The 19,018-nt window shown below is 38.5% G+C and overlaps 1 protein-coding gene across 12 annotated transcripts in view; it reads right to left on the bottom strand.

Annotated features, from left to right (window-relative positions):
- Positions 1 to 19,018, bottom strand: part of BNC2 (basonuclin zinc finger protein 2) — a 520,080-nt gene that overhangs the window by 182,019 nt on the left and 319,043 nt on the right. The gene's annotated exons all lie outside the window — the stretch shown is intronic.

Below are 19,018 nucleotides of genomic sequence, written 5' to 3'. Positions count from 1 at the left end.
CAATCAGCATCTTGCAGGATAGGGCCTTTGGCTCTAAATTCCATGGCAGTAATTTGTTATTTTCATTAATCTATTTCTACAGCAACAACCATCATATGTAGCATTACAGAATAAAGTACCAGCATGAAGAATACATTTTATTTAATTATGAGCTACGTGAGCACCACACACACAGACCTTTCCTTTCCCAACCCCGAGGAGTGTAAGGACAGCAAATCTAGAGTAGTATTTGATACTATCAGAACTAAATATCAGCTTGTCACAGTTTTACACTTCTAGTATTGAACCAATGCTAGACACAAATGATTCATGCTAATAGAAAAACTAGAGGAACTACAGTAATCCAATGGATTATATAATACATATGCCAAGCCCTCTAGAGTAAGAGATGTTGAACTTTGCATTTGTCTGAACCACTGCATCACGACTGAACATTGTGCGCATCAGGATGATTGTACATACCTACTTTTCCATTACTTGCATTCGAGGGGAAGGATGTTGGGCAGCTATAATTCCTGAGACAACCTCCTTTTTTTGTCTAAGTGGTAGATGCTTGAAAGCTGCTCAGCGGTTTGAAATGTAAGGAGCATTCCCAGAGGAGATAAACAGTCAAAACGAAGGCAAGCGAGAGGACCAAAGGCACAAAATAAATAGCATTTATCACATGGTCCCACAGTTTATCAAATGTGGGGAAAAGAAAAGAATTTAGCACATGGATATCACCACCATGTATGTTATACCTATATATTTATTATTACTTTTGTAAGGAGTCATTTACTGAAGCTGACATTTTTATAGATGGGCCAGGATGATAGTGTGAAACTCACACTTTCATGTAATCAAACTGTTGCTTCTTTATACATTTGTAGTAGACTACATTGTCAATTTGGTCTCACATTTTTGTCACATTAACATCTCTATAGCAACTATTTACTATAGAGAGGTCAAGCTATTTCTGACACCCCACAAATACAAAATCGTTAGCATAATTCATAGTAATAGTAGCTTAACTGGGCCAAACGGCTCCCAAACAGATTTTGGAAGACCAATATGCCCTCGTATGTCTTTTCTCCTTAAATACAGGGGAAAACTAGAAGTTGATGTATGAGGGAGAGATAACTCTATAGATAAATAGAATCTTATGCTATGGATTATATGTTCCAAATATAGTAAATATTTTTATCAGCTACTTTATTTTTAAAGTTTATTTTCATCTACATATATCTATTGAAAAGTAGTAAAAATACAAGTTTGACACAGTATAGCATCTGGAGTAAAAACAGCACGTTTGTTTTTATTTGCACAATTTTGTGTACTTGGAGGACAGCTCCATCAATGGCTCTTAGACAAAATAATCAGTGCTACAACTCCAGGTCAATGTATAAATACTCACTCATTTGCTCTGGACAGATACACTTTCAGTATAAGATGACAACACTTTCAGTATAGGATGACAACAATCAAAATAAACATCTAAATTACAACAATTAGGAACACTTGACCACCAAAATTACTTCGCATCGATCAATATTCAGCTTTAAGATAGTGACTTCTGCAGTCTGCCATCTGAATGACCTTTGACCTATTACAGTCTCAAAATACTATTAATAGTACAGATACCAAGACTGTGTAAGTGTGAGTTAATAACCCTATATTTATCCAATTATAACCTTTTTGGAGGTGTATATTTTATATGTGCACTATGTTATTTTAATGAAAGCTGTTGGTGGCTCAGCTCCTTTTAAAATCAGGCCACAAATTCTTTAAAAAGGAAAGAAGTTAGCTGAATGAATTCACTACACTCCATGGTTCTGTAAGGACTCAGTTCTCTCTTAGCAAATATCACTCAATAATCATATTCCTTGTTGTACAGGATAGTTACAATTTCCTTTCATTGTTCCTTTTGCCGTACAGGCATTGGATCAGAGTAAGTCTAGCAGTCAACTAAAGTAACCCCAGTGCTGCTTAGTACATAAAGTGCTAAGAACAGGCTATGCAACCAGGAATGCTCTCACTCTCTCTGTCTATAAACTTTAATCCAGTATTATACATTTGTGCACATACTGTGCTAGTGCTAAGCCCTGCAGTTATTCCTGCCATAATACATAGCAATTTAGTTAAACAAAAAACTTGGTTTAGATGCAGTTTAATATCGGAATACTTTTATATTAAAACATATAATACCCATTTGCAGAAACAACAGATTGGACCAAGAGAAAGTAAATTCACTCAAAATACGCAAAACTCAATGGATCACTGTCTGCTTTTATTCCAATCAAAAGAAGCTTTGTCTGATTTCATTGAAGGAGTAGTGAGTTCAATGGAGAGAAACTTTTGAAAGAAGTAAGAGGAGAGTATTGTTTCAAAATGATTTGTTACTATTTATCCAAAACAAATTGATCTGGATGAGTAGATCTCTAAATGGGAAAGCAGATATACATATTCAATTTATGTTTCTCAAAGAAAATTGTTATAAATTACTATATAGATGGCAGTTGCCTCCTGTTAAGATTCATCATATTTTTGCTATTAGAGACCCTCTTGTACAGCTGTGGGAAAAGGAGAACATACTTACATATGTGGCAATTGTATCCAGACCATCATAATTCCTCCCACCACCAAAAGAAAAACAAACATCTAAAGACAAAATACTGGCTTCTTACAGTTCCTCTAGTCTGCTTACTTAATATTTCAGTTAAGGAATCTATTCTTTACACAGAAGGACAAACTAATTTATTTATTATTGCTAGTAGCAAGACTTTGGGGGAAAGGACTTCTCCTCCAACTAACGTGTGGATACTAAAATATGAACTGTCCTTGTAATTTGAAAAAAACATTCATATTAAGTATGCACACAAGAGAAATGTCAAAATGAAGATAGATATTTAGACATTTGGTCACTCTTTTTTGCAAACTCAGAGGAAGACGGCTTCCTAGCCAACTAGACACAATCTTTAGCCAGGTTAATAGACTAAAGCCAAAATGGACTATCACGATCCCCCAGTCTGACCTTCTGCACATTGAAAGCCACCGAACTTAGACTTTTAATTGCAGAGAATTCATAATTACTTTCGTTTAAATCATTAAGTGACCTGCGCCTCCACTGCAGAAGATGACAAAAAACCACCAGGGTCACTGCCAATCTGATCTGGGAAAAATCCTTCCTGATCCCCAGCACAGCAATCAATTTAGACCATTAGCATGTGGGCAAGACCCACATGCAAGACAGCTGGGAAAAATGTCTATGTGGTAACTCAGAGGCTTCTCCCTTTTAGTATCTCATCTCCAGCCGTTGGAGATATTTGTCAATAGCAGTCGTGGATAGGCCACATGCTATTAGAGGCAATCTTATCATACCATCCGCTCCATAAACCTGTCACGCCCAGTCTTGAAACAAGTTATATTTTTTTGCCCCCATGACTCCCCTTGAAGGCTGTTTCAGAACTCCCCTCCTCTGATGGTTAGGAACCTTCACTTAATCTCAAACTAAACTTTACAGACGGCCAGTTTATAACCATTTGTTCTTGTGCCAACACTGGCCCTTAACTTAAATAACTTCTCTCCCTCCCTGGAACTTATCCTTCTGATGTATTTATAGAGAGCAATCATACCTACCCTCAGGCTTCATATTGTTAGGCTAAACAAGCCAAATTCCTAAAGTCTCCTCTCATAAGGTAGATTTTTAAGTCCTCTGTTTCATAGTAGCCCTTCTCTGCACTGTTCCAATTTGAAATCATCTTCCTTAAACAACAAGATTACAACTGCACACAGCACTCCAGATGGGGTGTCACCATTGCCATGTGCAATGGTACTAATACTTCCCTAGCTCTCTTAAAAACACCTCACCTGATGCATCCTAGGATTGAATTAGCTTTTTTTTATGGCCACATCACACTGGCAGCTCCCAGTCATCCTGTGATCAACCAATGTACCCAGGTCTTCCTCCTCGGTCATTGCCAATACATCATAAGCGTATGTCAAAAATGATTGTTCACAGTGTTGCACAATTCCATTTCATTCCATTTCTGCTACTCCAGTTTTCCAGGTTATTCAAATCTTCTTGTAAAGGCATTCTGATCCTCTTCCATGTCAGCAATACCTCCCAATTCACACTTGTGCCCACATCACTAATGAAAATGTTAAAAAAGAATGGGCCCCAAGTACTGACAGTACAGCTTATAGCAAGGGTAGCAAACCAGTTAGAGACAAAGAGCCAAAATAGCACTGATAGATTGCAAAGAGACACATATTATATATTATTCTATATATAAAAAGATAGAGAGATATAGTACACAAAATGTAGTGATAAAAACAACAATACAGGACATTTCAGACAAAAACCAATAAAGTCTTCAGTCACTTAAAAAAATCATGGCCAGTCCATAGATCTTCAGAGAACTTGACAAGGGACAAACATCAAATGTAAAAAAAAAACCTCCAACCTTTAAAAATACAGTAATATTCTCGCACTAAAAATAAGCATCCCCATCATGTATTTTAAATTCAACACTACTGCCCTATTATGTCCTGTGATTTTTTTATAATTAAACTGAACTGAGAAGTAAATTAGCACAATTCGAAGTGCCTGTTTCACTCCAGCTTGTTGATCTCTGCTGTGGTTTCCTCATTTTTTTTTTATTTTTTTTTACTTATAAAGATTATGGCTTTTTTATAGTTCTAAAAATTCAGGTCTGTCCCAGACTGCAAATATGAAAGGTTCAAAAACAAGAAGGGAGCTACTCATCTCAGAATAATTGCTTCAGCCTGGCAAACAATAGCCTTTGAATTTTCTTTAAGGAAACACAGTATAAACCAGGTATATGCTGATTCTTTTTTTGCCCTGGAATTTAAATATGACATCTGTGTTGGTTGCCTTATTCTGCATCCACAAAGACTTTGAGTTTAAGGTGCTTCATCTCCCCCACTCTAACCCAATGCCCTCTCCTTCCCCCAGAGCCAGACACCCCCAGCTCCCGCCGTTCTAACCCAATCCTTCTCCTCTCTCTCTGAGCCAGACACTCCCTCTCCCCCCACTCTAACCTAATACCTGGGTCCTGGAGCTGCTGCTGCTGCCACATGCTTTTTCCTCCAGGCACTGGGCACGTGTGCAGAACAGCCGGCCATGAGCAGTCCGGGCACACAGCTCAGATTTTCCTTAATCAAAGAGCTGCGAGCGGCTCAAGAGCCACAGGTTGACCACCCTTGCCTTATAGCCTAACCCACTGTTGTCTCCCTTTTTAACCATTTCCTTACCCACCTTTCACTTCTTGTCTTAATCCCTGGGACAAGTCCCCCTCCCCGGCTTTATGGGATTGGTTTATGAATAGAAATATGCACCACTCGAAGACGCTTTAGACAAAATACTCATGTCACCTATCAATTTAAACATTACTATCTGCTGGATCTGTAGATCTTATTTTGATGCATGTATCATTCTCGTATGTAAAGTTAGAAATATGAGGTATGATATTGTTTATGGTTTTAAATCTGCAAATGAGAGCCATCAATGGTGCTCCGGAAGCTTGAACAACTGGATGATCAACTTAACGACAAGAACTTTAAGCAGTGGTTGACCGTAGGAAGACATGTGATCCTACCACCTGGTACTGGGATACCAGTTTGACCGGGTAATTTTCCAGAGAAGGAGGGATAGAGAACAAAAGATTCTCACACAAGGAAAGTCTGCTAAAACAAGGGGAAGCTATCAATCCCTTTGTCTTGGCTAAAAGATCATCTTTGACTTGAAAGTGTGCCTGAAACAAGAGCAGGTTTTAGGGTAAGTTTGCAATAAGCTTTCGTGTTTTAGAACGAGCTATGCATTTTTTTAATTTTAATTCTGTAACTTTGACCTGCGCATTTTCACTTGCAATTACTTAAATCCTACTTTTTGTACTTAACAGCACTTTTGTTTACTATCAAGTGCAGTGTAAATAATTGTTAAAAGGGTAATAATTAGTGTTCATTTTCTCTTTCTCATTGATAAAGAGGGTAAACATCTTCACGAGCTTTCTTTGTGTTAAAACTTTTACTCAGAGAAAGATGGATTTATTTGGGGTTTTGATCCCTTATTGGATTTGGTTCTCTAAGTGCTGTGCCCTAGAGCTGCTCTCTCCCAAAACTGAACTAGTTCAGTGTCTTCATTGCTCTTCAGAGAGGTGGCAACTCCAACTCTGCGCCTTGTCTATGGGAGACTAGAGAACCTGGCCCAGCAAGACAGGGTTGTGGGGAGCCCCAGAGAACAAGAAGAGGAGTGTCAATGGCATAATCAGCACAGTGGGGAACAGCCCTGAGGGGGTCTTCTGTGACTGCACCCCGTCACAATCCCAATCTTTTCCAATTCAACTAGTAATTTTCCCTGTGGAACTGTATCTAATGCTTTACTGAAATCCTGGTAGAATAGATCTGTTGCATTTCTTTTGCCCAAAAAATCTGTTATCTTCTCATAGAAAGATCAGCTTGGTCTAGTATAATATACTTTTGCTAAAATCATGTTAAATTTTATTCCAATTACTGTTTACATCAACATCCTTACCTACTCTCTCTCTCTCTCTCTCTCTCTCTCTCTCTCAAAATTGGTTCTAGTGCTTTGCATACAATCAAGGTCAAACTAAATGGGCCTGTATTTCCTGGATCACGTTTCCCCCCCTTTCTTACATACAGGTTCTATATTTGCAACTCTCTAGGCATACAACACAACTCCTTGCATTTATGAATTCATCTTGCTTTTAGATTTGCAATTTCAGGAGCCACTTCCTTTAATGTTCTTGGAAGGAAATAATCAGGTCACCCTGATTTGGTCACATTAAACAGTTTGAGTTTAGCTTCTACTTTAGGTGTGATAATTTCTCCCTCCATGTCTTCAGTTCCATTAACCACCATGCTGCTGGCCCCACATTCCTCATTAGCCTTATTAAAAACTGAGACAAGTGGAATTTGGGCTGCAAATTGCACAACTGTAACTTCTCTAGTGAGAATTTTCTGGAAACAATTGTGCCAGATATACCACAAAAAGCAGACTCTGTTACGATACATCTATAGTTCTGTTTCCATTTCCAACAAAGCCGGTGGGTACAGATGTGTATGGTAATAATCATTTTCATTTTTCCCAACCCCAGAATAGTTTGGGATTGGTTTGAATTTAGGGATCAAGTTCAGATCAGTTCTACTTTATCTAATCTGATTTACTGCTCTCTATTACTATATAATTACCAATGATAACGTGTGTGGTGCTGTAACACACACAAAATGCAGAGAGACCATAAGTCAGAGTTTATAGTATAAAACACAGATACAGAAGGGACAGGATGCATAAAGAAACCAATAAGAGTGTTAACACATGGAATTGAGGTTTCTTATTTATTTAAAAACTGCTAGCAATTTTCATTGCAAAACACATTTTAGAAAACAGAAAGGAAGATTTCTTTATCAATTAATCCAAATTGACTTGAACAATCTGAATACATTAAATTTGGTATTTCAAAAAGTGTGTGTGTGTGTGTGTGTGTGTGTGTGTGTGTGTGTGTATAGATATATGGGGAAAGCATCATGCCAAACACAGGGTAGTGATGCTCCATTAATACTCATTACATGACAGTGCTAAGGAAAGGAAAGGAAAAAAAGGAAAAGAAAAAAGGAAAACTGCCAAGTTCATTTTGGCAAAGCTTGATTTGTATTCAAATAAAAATGTATAACAATATCTTTAAATAAATTTTAATTTAAAAAGACCTTGTAAAACAAGGGTAAGAATTTCTGGGTGTTAGCCTAGTTTGTTTTTGTTTCTCTTTTTAATTTTTTTTCCACTCTACTGTGCAAATTTCCTCTTCTTGGAAAATGTGCTAGGTAAGCAGAAGAGGCTCTGCTCAATAGGGTGAAATTAGACAGACTGTTGTACATGAGTATAAAAAGAGGTTACCTCAGAAAAAATTCTCTGAATAGAGACCAAATGTTCTTTCATTCTGTCTGCAACTGCCATGAACAGTTGAGAGGACTCAAATCTGGCTTTGGGAAGAATGCAGGAAAGTAATTGTGGACCTATTAACTGTGGTTTGTAACCTATCCTTTAAATCAGCTTCCGTACCTAATGTCTGGAAGATAGCTAACATGACATCAATATTTAAAAAGGACTCTAGAGGTGATCCTGGCAATTACAGACCGGTAAGTCTAACGTCAGCACTGGGCAAATTAGTTGAAACTATAGTAAAGAATAAAATTGTCAGACACATAAATGAACATAATTTGTTGGGGGAAGTCAACACGGTTTCGGCAAAGGGAAATCATGCCTTACTAATCTGCTAGGGACAAGGGAGATCCAGTGGCTATAGTATACTTAGATTTCCAGAGAGTCTTGGACAAGGTCCCTCACCAAACGCTCTTAAGTAAAGTAAGTTGTCATGGGATAAGAGGGAAGATCCTTTCATGGGGTGATAACTGATTAAAAAACAAGAAGCAAAGGGTAGGAATAAATGGTAAGTTTTTAGAGTGGAGAGAGGTAACTATTGGAGTCCCCCAAGGATCTGTCCTGGGACCAATCCTATTCAACTTATTTATAAATGAGCTAGACAAAGGGGTACACAGTGAGGTGGCAAAATTTGCAGATGATACCAAACTGTACAAGATAGTTAAGACCAAAGCAGACTGTGAAGAGTTTCAAAAAGATCTCACCAAACTAAGTGATTGGGCAACAAATGGCAAATGAAATGTAATATTGATAAATGTAAAGTAATGCATATTGAAACAAATAATCCCAACTATACCTACAATATGATGGGGATTAATTTGGCTGTAACTACTCAAGAGAGAGATCTTGGAATCATTGTGGATAGTTCTCTGAAAACATCCACTCAGTGTGTAGTGGCAGTCAAAAAGCAAATAGAATGTTAGAAATCATTAAAAAAGGGATAGAGAATAAGACAGAAAATATCTTATTGCCTCTATATAAAACCACGGGATGCCCATATCTTGAATACTATGTACAGATGTTGTCTCCTCATATCCAAAAAGATATATTGGCATTGGAAAAGGTTCAGCAAAGGGCAACAAAAATGATGAGGGGTTTGGAACGGGTCCCATATGGAGAGAGATTAAAAAGACTTGGACTTTTCAGCTTGGAAAAGTTATTTATTATTCCCACAGTATAAGAACTAGGGTCACCAAATAAAATTAATAGGTAGCATGTTTAAAACAAAGAAAAGGAAGTTTTTCTTCACTGAGTGCATAATCAACCTCTGGAACTCCTTGCCAGAGGATGTGGTGATGGGTAGGACTTTAACAAGGTTCAAAAAAGAGCTGTATAGATTTATGGAGGTTAGGTCCATCAATGGCTATTAGACAGAATGGTTAGAAATGATGTCCCTAGCCTCTGTTTGTCTGGAAATGGGTGACAGAGGATGAATCACGTGAAGATTACCTGTTGTGTTTCCTCCCTCTGGAGCATCTGGTATTGGCCACTCTCGGTCTCATAGGGAGGTCTCATAGGGAGGTTCAGATACTAACACATGCAGCTCTTCACCCTTCACCCTTCTGGCAAAAGTGTTGGCAACCAAAAATACCAGTTTTCTTGACAGATGTAGAGAGCAAGTAGCCAAAGGCTCAAATAAGGAATGGGAATATTAACTGTATAGCTGAAGTGGAAGTCCCTTAACTCAACTTTTGGCACTGTCCATACTGCAGGAGGTCAAAGGGAGAACACTCTCCCTTCGATTTCCCTTACTCCTTGTGGAAGCAGGACTACCAACATTGACTGGACTGCCCCTCTTAGTTTGAATTAGCATGTCTTTGCTAGACCTTCTAATTCAAACCTTGGAAGATCGATAGAGGCAGTTTTGATCTTCTCTGTACTGTACAAATACCCTTAGTGTTGAATCAAAGAATAGAACAATAATAGTTCAGAATGGCACAACCAGCTGGAGAACTGTCTCCACTTACAGAGATAAGTAGCCTTCATAGAGAACTTTCTACTATTTAGCAAGACCTTTTGAACCTCTCTCAATATCTCCTTAACATCTGTCAATTACATGAAGAGACTGCAGACTCAGGTGGAGTAGGTGATCATGATCTTGAGAGATTAGGTCCAAGTCTAGTGAAAGTGATATTTGAGGCTTCGTTGACAATGCCAGGAGAGTAGAGAACCAGTGTCAATGGGCTCACCTCAGGACTGTGAGAATGACTCTGGCCTGGTCCCATATTGTCTTTGGTATTACTTTGTGAATGAGAAGGACTGGTGGGTAAGCAGAGAAGAATAAAGAATGAATCTCTAAAGGAACCCGGTTGTGATCTTGCAGAGAATAGCACTACTGACGCTTTCTGTTAATCTTTGTTGGAAATAGGTTTATTTGGGGACCCTCCCTCCCCCCACAGATAGAAGATGTATCTGGCTACATCTGTACAAAAAGACCGCTCAAAGTGAGCATATCGTTTATGAGTCACGTGGATCTACTAGATTGTTTTGGACTCCCTGTGAGTAAGAAACCTCTAGATTTATCAAGTTGGCAATACAGAACTCCCAAAGGAAAATAGCCTCTTAACAGAGAGGCAACAATCGTTTCCTCCCTGTTTGCTGATGTAGAACATTACCAATGTGTTGTCTGGGAGGACTAATGCCCTGTTTTCCTTGACCTGCAGCAGAAATATTTGGCACACTAGCCTGACAGTTTTTAGCTCTTTACAGTTGATGTGTAAATCTAAGTCTTCTGCAGACCATAATTCCTGAATCTGAAGAGAATCCAGTTGGACTCTGCTTACGCCAGGCAGGCATGTAACAATACAAGGACTTCTAGGTTGACCTTGAGTTATTCAGCCCATGCATCTTACTGTCTTCTCTGAGAACAGAGAAAGACTCTCAAAAAGCAAGTCCTGAATAGGAAGCTGAGCCACCGAGTCTGCTGTATCCAGCCCAGCCTGCAGCCATGTTCTCCATACTAATATGCCTCCGTTCACCAAGGAAGAGAATTCCTACCTAGAATTCTAGGGAGCAGATCTCTGAATTTGTTCACAGAACCTTACAAATTAGATTAGAATGCTCCAGTAGACATGGTACCGAGTTGCACCATGATGGTTCCATGGCTGGTCTTAGATCCACCGGCCACCATTAGGAACTTCAGTTTAGTCTGCCTATCCTTTTTCACCCTTGGCTTACATTTCTGGCAAATCATGGACTGGTCATTCAAGCGCACTTTGTCCAGGTACTTAAGACAATTTCCCTTAAGGATTGCTCACCAGCATAAGTTTTGAGCAGGAAGAACACATGCCCCTGGTAACTGTGGCATGCTAGTGATACAATCCCAAAATGGAGAAAACAATAAAATCATACCTTTTAAAAAACAAGCAAAAACTACTAAAATATTCTAACAATAACAACTATTAAAATATTGTACTATTTACAATACACTAAATTGACAGAAACTGCTTTAGCAAGGAACAGGGTTTTAATGATCACTGTGGATAGTAAGAAGGAACTGAGTGGGACTGGAGGCAACTCTACTCTTTACACTTGTATACAGTGGCATGTGGCAACAGAGGTCACTCAAGTTGCCTAATACGTACAACTGAGGGCAAAAGTTTCTGATGACCATAAACTTGGAGCAGAAACACCAAGAATGAAATGCACACACAACCACCTCAAGAATAAGGGGGCTCAATCTGTTCTTTGATGCCAGTGTTATTTTATATGTAAGCTGGGTCTGAATCAATGCTTCCATTACAGGCAGCTGAAATGGGAAAGAAATCCTGGCTGTGTTTATGTAAATACAGTTTGCCCCTGCTTCCATTAGATGTGCTAGATATTCAGCTGTTCAATGGTGTTGGGTTCATTGTAATCAGGTTGGCTAGTGTTGGGTCACAAATTGTGTTAACTCTAAATGCAATGTCTATAATTATAGGGGGAATGCAAAAGAAGAAAGCCTATGCTTAACATAGCACAAACTCTCAGTTTGAAAAACGAGATTCTGGGTATGCGCATATAAATACAGTTCACTCAGTTTGTTTAGGCCTGCTAGATATTCAGCTGTTACAGTAGTGGTTTGCTCATTGACATCAACTTGACTGGTATTGGATCATAAATTGTGTTAATACTAAATGCAGGAATTGTGAGATATAATCACCAATGCTTGCAGTTATTGTGGGAATGCAGAAAAGTCAGACTGTGTTTAACTCAGTTAAAAAGAGAGACCCTGTCAATGTAAATACACTTGGATGGACAGAGGCTCATCTTCCAGAGCCCTATGAGATTAAGCTGGGGAGGGAGGACTCTGAGTCAGCAGGCTGCGTACCCTCCAAGCATTAGCTGTAAGATTGGTTCAATCTATTTCGCCCTGCTAAAGAAGGCTCCATAAGGAGTCTCTTTAATATTTAAATTTACTCTAGTGGATGCTGGAATCTCTTGTGGCTGGACTGTGCTTTGGGCTAAGAGCCGAAATCAGTGAGAGCTGAAATCACTAGGTTTGGCCCAGAGCCAAATCTACCACAAACTAGTGGAAGATGTGACGATGATGATGATGCATGATGAGCAGCCAGCAGGGCTGCGATGGAGAGGAATAAGAAGAGGCCAGCAGAGCAGTGGCATCAAGCGGTGAGCTCACAGAGGCCTCTGTAAGTTAAGAATTCTTTTTAGCTTCAAATCGTAGCCTTAGTTAGAAGAAATAGGTTTGATTTCTAGGTTTGCCTCTCAAATTTCCTGTGAAATTTATATCTTTGTGCCTCATTCCCTCCATTTTTTTTACCTTGAGCTAATAATATTGGTGGGATTGTGAACATGTGTTCTATAAAGCACTCGGAGGTAATCAGATGGAAAAGTACCATAGTATATTATGTTGCTTTTCTTATTCTTTTCTTAAACATGCTTGGTTAGGTGAAAGGCAGAATTTAAATTACTTATTTTTGAGGGGGCAGAATTTAAATTACTTATTTTTGAGGAAGCATTTTTCTACACATATTATAAATTTTCTTCCATTTTTTAAATAATGATTCCATTTACTAAATCTTAAGTGAAAAGCAGTGTAATCATGGAGAGTAAAATCCCGATTGTTTGTTTTAACAGAGCAATCACAACCAATTTCTTAAGGAATAACAAAAGTTATTCATCAAAATTAAATATTACTCAAAGAAACAAACAATTCCAGTATCTCAATAATTTCCCCTTTAACATCAATACCCAATTGAAAATTATTTGACAGAAACTGAATAGGTCCTTTGGAAAATCTCCCACACAATATTTTTATACTAAAATTTTCTTGTTCCTCTACAGTTTTCTGGCTTAGTTAGGTCCAATGATTTAATTAAATGAGCATTTAGGTCAATGTTAGACCACCTTTTCTCTTTACAATTAAACACTTCCGATGTTTTAGGAAAAATACCTTTCAGAAGGTGATCAAATTACTTTTGAGAAATAGCAGCAAATCCACAACACTGGTCCAGATACAGTTTAAGAGTAACCTGCTTGGTTATTTGGCCTCTTTTCTGTATGGTTTTATTCATCCCGGTCTGAATTGGGGGGGGGGAGGAGCTGCACCCCCGCCTATGCCTTCCTTAATGGGTGACTAGGGAGGTGGAAGGCTTAGGGCTCATTCCCAGATGGAGTGGGAGGTCCCCCCCCCAGACAGCCCCTTACACCTGCCTGTTGATTCGGTCTATGTTTTTATGAGAAACTACTGGGCTGTGCCCTGGGCTTGCTATGTTCTCCAACCCCCCGTCTCTCTGCTCACTTTTGCAGCCAGAGAGCATGATGACATCATTCTGTCGCCCATCAGGAAAAACTTTTATATATAGATAGATAGATAGATAGATAGATAGATAGATAGATAGATAGATAGATAGATAGATAGATAGATAGATAGATAGATAGATAGAGAAAGAGAGAGAGAGAGACTCTCATTTCGGACACAACCAAACCTTTGCCTTGTTTTAAGTTATGACAAGAGGAAGCTGCATACTGAATTTAGTGGTCCTAGCTCTTACCATTTAGGAAAAGTTCTTTAGCAGAGAGGGACACAGACAAGCAAACTTTCTCAAATATATAATAGACTAGGAGCCACTTTTTGAAACCACCCAGCCCCCTACACTAAATATTGACCTACACACCCTATGAAAATCATTGATGTGAAATTCACTTATATACTGAAGTCTATGGCAAATTTTCACCAATTTTTCTATGATATTAAGCATCAGCACCATCAGCCACCGGAAATCAGATGCATTCTACTAAAAGAGAATTACAAGTAGTCTATAAAAATATGTTCTTGGGTCAAGAATAACTTGAAATGCAACTGCACATCACCATGAGTCAAAAATGTGAATATTGTATAATGTGGAAAAAGAGGTAATATAGTGAAGTAGCAGAGTTTCCACATGAAAGAAAATTACTCAAGATAATTCAGTCCAAAGCTGACTGCAAAGATTTATAAAAGGATCTCATAAAACTAGATGACTGAGAAACAAAATGGCAGATGAAATTCAGTGTTGATAAAAGCAAAATAATGCACATTTGAAAACATAATCCAAACAATATGATGGGATCTAAATCATCTGTTACAACTCAAACAAGCCATTTTGGTATTATTTTGGATAGTTTTCTGAAAACATCTGTTCAATATGCAGCATCAGAAAAAAAAACCCTAACAATATGAGGAACCCTTAGGAAAGGGATATATAATAGCATAGAAAATGTTATATTATATGTAAACCATGGTATTCCCACAACTTGAATGCTGTGTATAATTCTGGTTGCCCCATCTCAAAAATCCCCATGTCTTCTGGGGAGAGACTCTTTTGCTGAGTCGAAGAGGTGAAGTGTTTTCACTTGGACTGGTAGAAACATCTAGTGGACTCCTTCCTGCGGCTCAAGAAGATATTTTGCACTACTGATGAACATGCCCATTCTAAAGAAGATTTCCATCCAAATACCAAATGCTGAAGTGAAGCATCTCTGAACTGGGTTGTCTGATCCTAATGTTGTGCAAGGAAAGGGGGGATGGGCCTACATGCAGAGGAGTTTGGAAAAATCAGAACTATCTGGGCCAGCATAGGGCAATCAGGATGACCATAGCTGTCCTGTCTGATCATGTGGACTATTTGTGGCAGGAGAAAAACAGAGCTGAGCTGATCGATCAGTGGGGTCGAGCAGTGGCAGCTAATAAATCCCCTGGAGCAGCATAGGTTGGATCTATTGTTGGTGGGAGACGCAAAGGTCATATTCCCCCATTGACTGAAGGTGTCACATACTACAGTGTTGTGGCGTTCCCAATCATTATCAATAAAACCATCTACTGAGTGAGTCTGCATCACATTTTGAGTCCACAGGAGAAAGGCTGCTGATAATGGGATCTGGCAGATGATACACCAATTGCAGAGTTTGACCACCTGCATGCACAGAGCAGTTGACCTCAAAACCCCATGTTGATGTAATAAACAATGATGGTATTGTCAGACACGAAAAGAACATAATGGGAATGGAGGGCTAGGAAAAATGCTTGGCATGTCTTCCTTATGGCTCGGTGTTCTTGAATGTTGATGTGCATCCTGGATTCCTGAGGGATCCATGATCCCTGTGGCATGTGATCTTCCATGTGCACTCCACACCCTAAGAAGGACACATCAATGACTCTCATTTTGTCCAGGGATGATGGGAGAAAGGGGACCCCCACACACCTGTCTCTGTCCCCCACTGTTGGGAAAAGAGTGTCATGGGAGAATTGCCAGCATAATGTCCATAGCATGGTGGCCTGTAGGTGAATAAATTCTTTGGAGTCAAATCAGGAAACTGAGAAAGTGGCAGTGACTGAAGACAGTGATATACGTGCGCAAGGCCACGGGCCAAGGAGGGAAAGGCAGTTCCTGGCAAGGTGAGAAAGACTGCTGACTGCATAGGCAGAGTCTGGAACCTGTCCCTCAGTAAGTAAGCTCATGCTGTTACTGAGTTGATGGAGGGCCCTATAAAGTCTAGGTATTGTGTGGGGTCTAAAGCTAATTTTTCAAAGTTGATACCAACTCCGAGTAGGAAAGGAGTCTGAGCAACATGGAGGTTGAAATCTAAGCTTTGGCTCTGGATTGCATTGCTAGGAGCCAATCACTGAAGTGGGAAATACAAGGATCCCATAACACCTGAAGTGGGTGGCCATGATAAAGAAAATCTTGGTGAAGACTCTAAGAGCAGTGGTGAGCCAATACAAATCACATCTACTGGTCTATATCCCAACAAGCAGGACATTTTTCCAGGATAAATCTCAACTCCAAATTTGAGAGAGACAGAAAGCAAGAGAGAAGACACCGTGGCTCACTAACTGGCACTCAATGAGATATTTAATTTGTCATAATAAAGCAAAGAGAAAGTAGCTGTCAATTAAACTGCCATTTCTGTCACACTTTTTAATAATACCACTTCTGTAATTACACTGTGGTTCTTTATACTTATTCAGTAAAAGCTTGCTTAGTTTTAGCATGGAAAACAATTTATGAAATTATAGAAACAGACTGAACACAGCAGTTCATTTGTTGAGGCAATTATCCAGATCCTTGTCAAAAAAGAGAGAATAAAGATTGTGATGTGCAAAAAATGTTTCTAATTCTATGCTATAATACGTACAATATGTCTGTGGTTGTGTTGGATTATGTTAATAAACTGCAGTCGAAATATATTTGTCACAACACAAAGGAAGGGCGCTATCAATCGTCTTGCCAGATATTTTAAATTAGTCACCAAAACGTCTAGCCAGGGTTTCCTCTATGACCCTCAGATGAAGGGAGAGGCTTATTGGACAGTTTTTCCTGTGGGACTAGGCAGATTTTTCTAATGCTCAAGTATTTTGAATAATCTGGAAAATAACTGTAAAGTGAACTGCAGCATAGTTGCCATTTTTAACAGACGTGTACAATTCAACCCTGAACACAAATCCAATGTTGTTTTTGGCTGGTTATCACACAGAGACCAGTTTCCCTAACAATTCCTAACACAAGTTTGTTTGGGTTTTTTGGGGATGTGGGGGGATGGGGGCATTGCTTGTTTTAGGTATGGTTCAGCTAATAAAGCAGTCAAGTAGTGCCAAGATCCATATATACATAGTCCAGAAAAGTTTCAAGTTTAAAAAAAAACGCAAAAAACAAAACACAGACTTGCTTGATACAGATTCAGGAAGAAATCTGTTGCTTATTAGAGTGCAGTCATTTGTATAACAAGTTGGAATGAGAGCATCTTAAAACCAGCTAGTACTCCAGAAACACATTTACAACAGACTATGGTGAAACTGTCATTGAAATGCACCTCTTTTCATAATTCTCAATTTCTTAATGTCCAAAATGGATAATTGTCCTCACTCACAAAATGTGTACTATTTATTCTTAAACATAATATTTATAAAATCAGGTGTAAAATGATTTCCAAGAACTCCTAAATGGTAAACAGTAGTAATTTTGTTCTCTCCCCACTGCCAAGGCTACAACCAATTTCTATTCTTCTGTCCAGAACCCTCGAACTTCAGCAGAAAAGATTTCTGAAAGCTGCTGTTTGTATTTTAATCTTCAGTTTGTGAGAAAACAGCGGGAAAAGAAGTGCAAGTCCACAGGATCAGGAGACAAAACAAAACCAACATCCAAACACAGATCGTGAATTGTGAAAGTTCTACAAAATGTTTCATATGTATTGAAAAGTGGATGCACTTTTTTCCTTTCCCACCCCCACCCCCACCCCCCACATCTGGAGATAGTTTGGTGGAACAGTTTCCAGAAACCAAACAATATCTCTTCCTAGCTATTTTAGTTTGCAAATAAACAATTAATGGAATGGTCAACTAATTTTCAAAGTGTTCATATTCATTAGATATTTCCTGAAATTGAGTAGCTATTTCATGACACAATGTTGAACGCATATACAAAATGACACCACCCTAACTGTATTTGTATGAATTATCTGTACACATTTCATGACTTTCCTCTACATTTTAAAAGACATTAAATAACTAATTTGAAAAGTATAAATATATGTATTAAAAACATACACAGCGAATGAAAAAAGTAATGAACTATTCAACTAGACACATACTAAAAATCATCTTTACTATTGTCATAAAGGCAGAAAAATACAAATTGTACTCTTCAATGCATGCACATCCTGAAATAGGGATTTTCTCTCTTTGAGGCTATATTACAGGCACTAGTGGACTTTTAAATTACTATGTATTGCAATGCTGATTTTGTTTTGTTTTGTGTTTTTTTGGGGTTTCTCTCTCAGCATGTGAAGTAAGCTAAGAAAAATCCTACTGTGTAACAGCCTGAAATAAAACAAACAGCTAGTATCGACAGTTTGGACAGCTAACCTGGAAATTAAGGTTACTGTTGGACCAGCTACTTAGCTGAATTTAAATATACTGCGTGTGGTTTTTTCATCAGCGTATGTAACCGGACACATATAGTGGACACTGCTCTCACACCTCACATTCCTTGTAAATGACACCCAATGACAAAAAAGTTGATTTGCCATCAGGTCTACTAGTTAGCCAAATTTTTCCTCTGGATCTGATCATTCCACTGTGTCCCACGCTGAGGGACATGGTTAACTATGTGTATACACTCTCTCTAAGAACTGTATTAGGTTCAGGCTGCATTCAGTGCTGTTTCTAAGAAAATTTGAGGAGTAACAAGAGAGCAGTGGTAATGACCGTTACTGAAATACATTTATATAGTACAGTAAATTCATACATTGCTTTACAATCTGAAGTCCCTATCTTGGAAACACTGGCTATCTGGTATAGTGTTAACCACTACAAATAGCTTCATTCACAATTTATTAATTATTATTACTTACAGAATCATAAAAATGTAGGGTTGAAACATTAAGAGATTGTCTAGTTTGTTTCCTGAATTGACTCGGGACTAAATATACCTAGACAAATCCTGACTAGTATTTATCTAACCTGTTCTTAAAAGTCTCCAATCACAGGGATTCCAAACTCTCCCTTCCATCCTTCACTATCCTTATAGAAAGTTTTTCTGAATATCTACTCTAAGGCTACATCTACACTGCACAGTTATTTTG

This window comes from Pelodiscus sinensis, chromosome 6 (assembly GCF_049634645.1).
Source record: "Pelodiscus sinensis isolate JC-2024 chromosome 6, ASM4963464v1, whole genome shotgun sequence".
NCBI classification, from domain to species: domain Eukaryota; kingdom Metazoa; phylum Chordata; order Testudines; family Trionychidae; genus Pelodiscus; species Pelodiscus sinensis.
The sequence above is the reverse complement of the archived record's forward strand: the minus strand, read 5'-3'. Positions and strand labels throughout refer to the sequence as shown.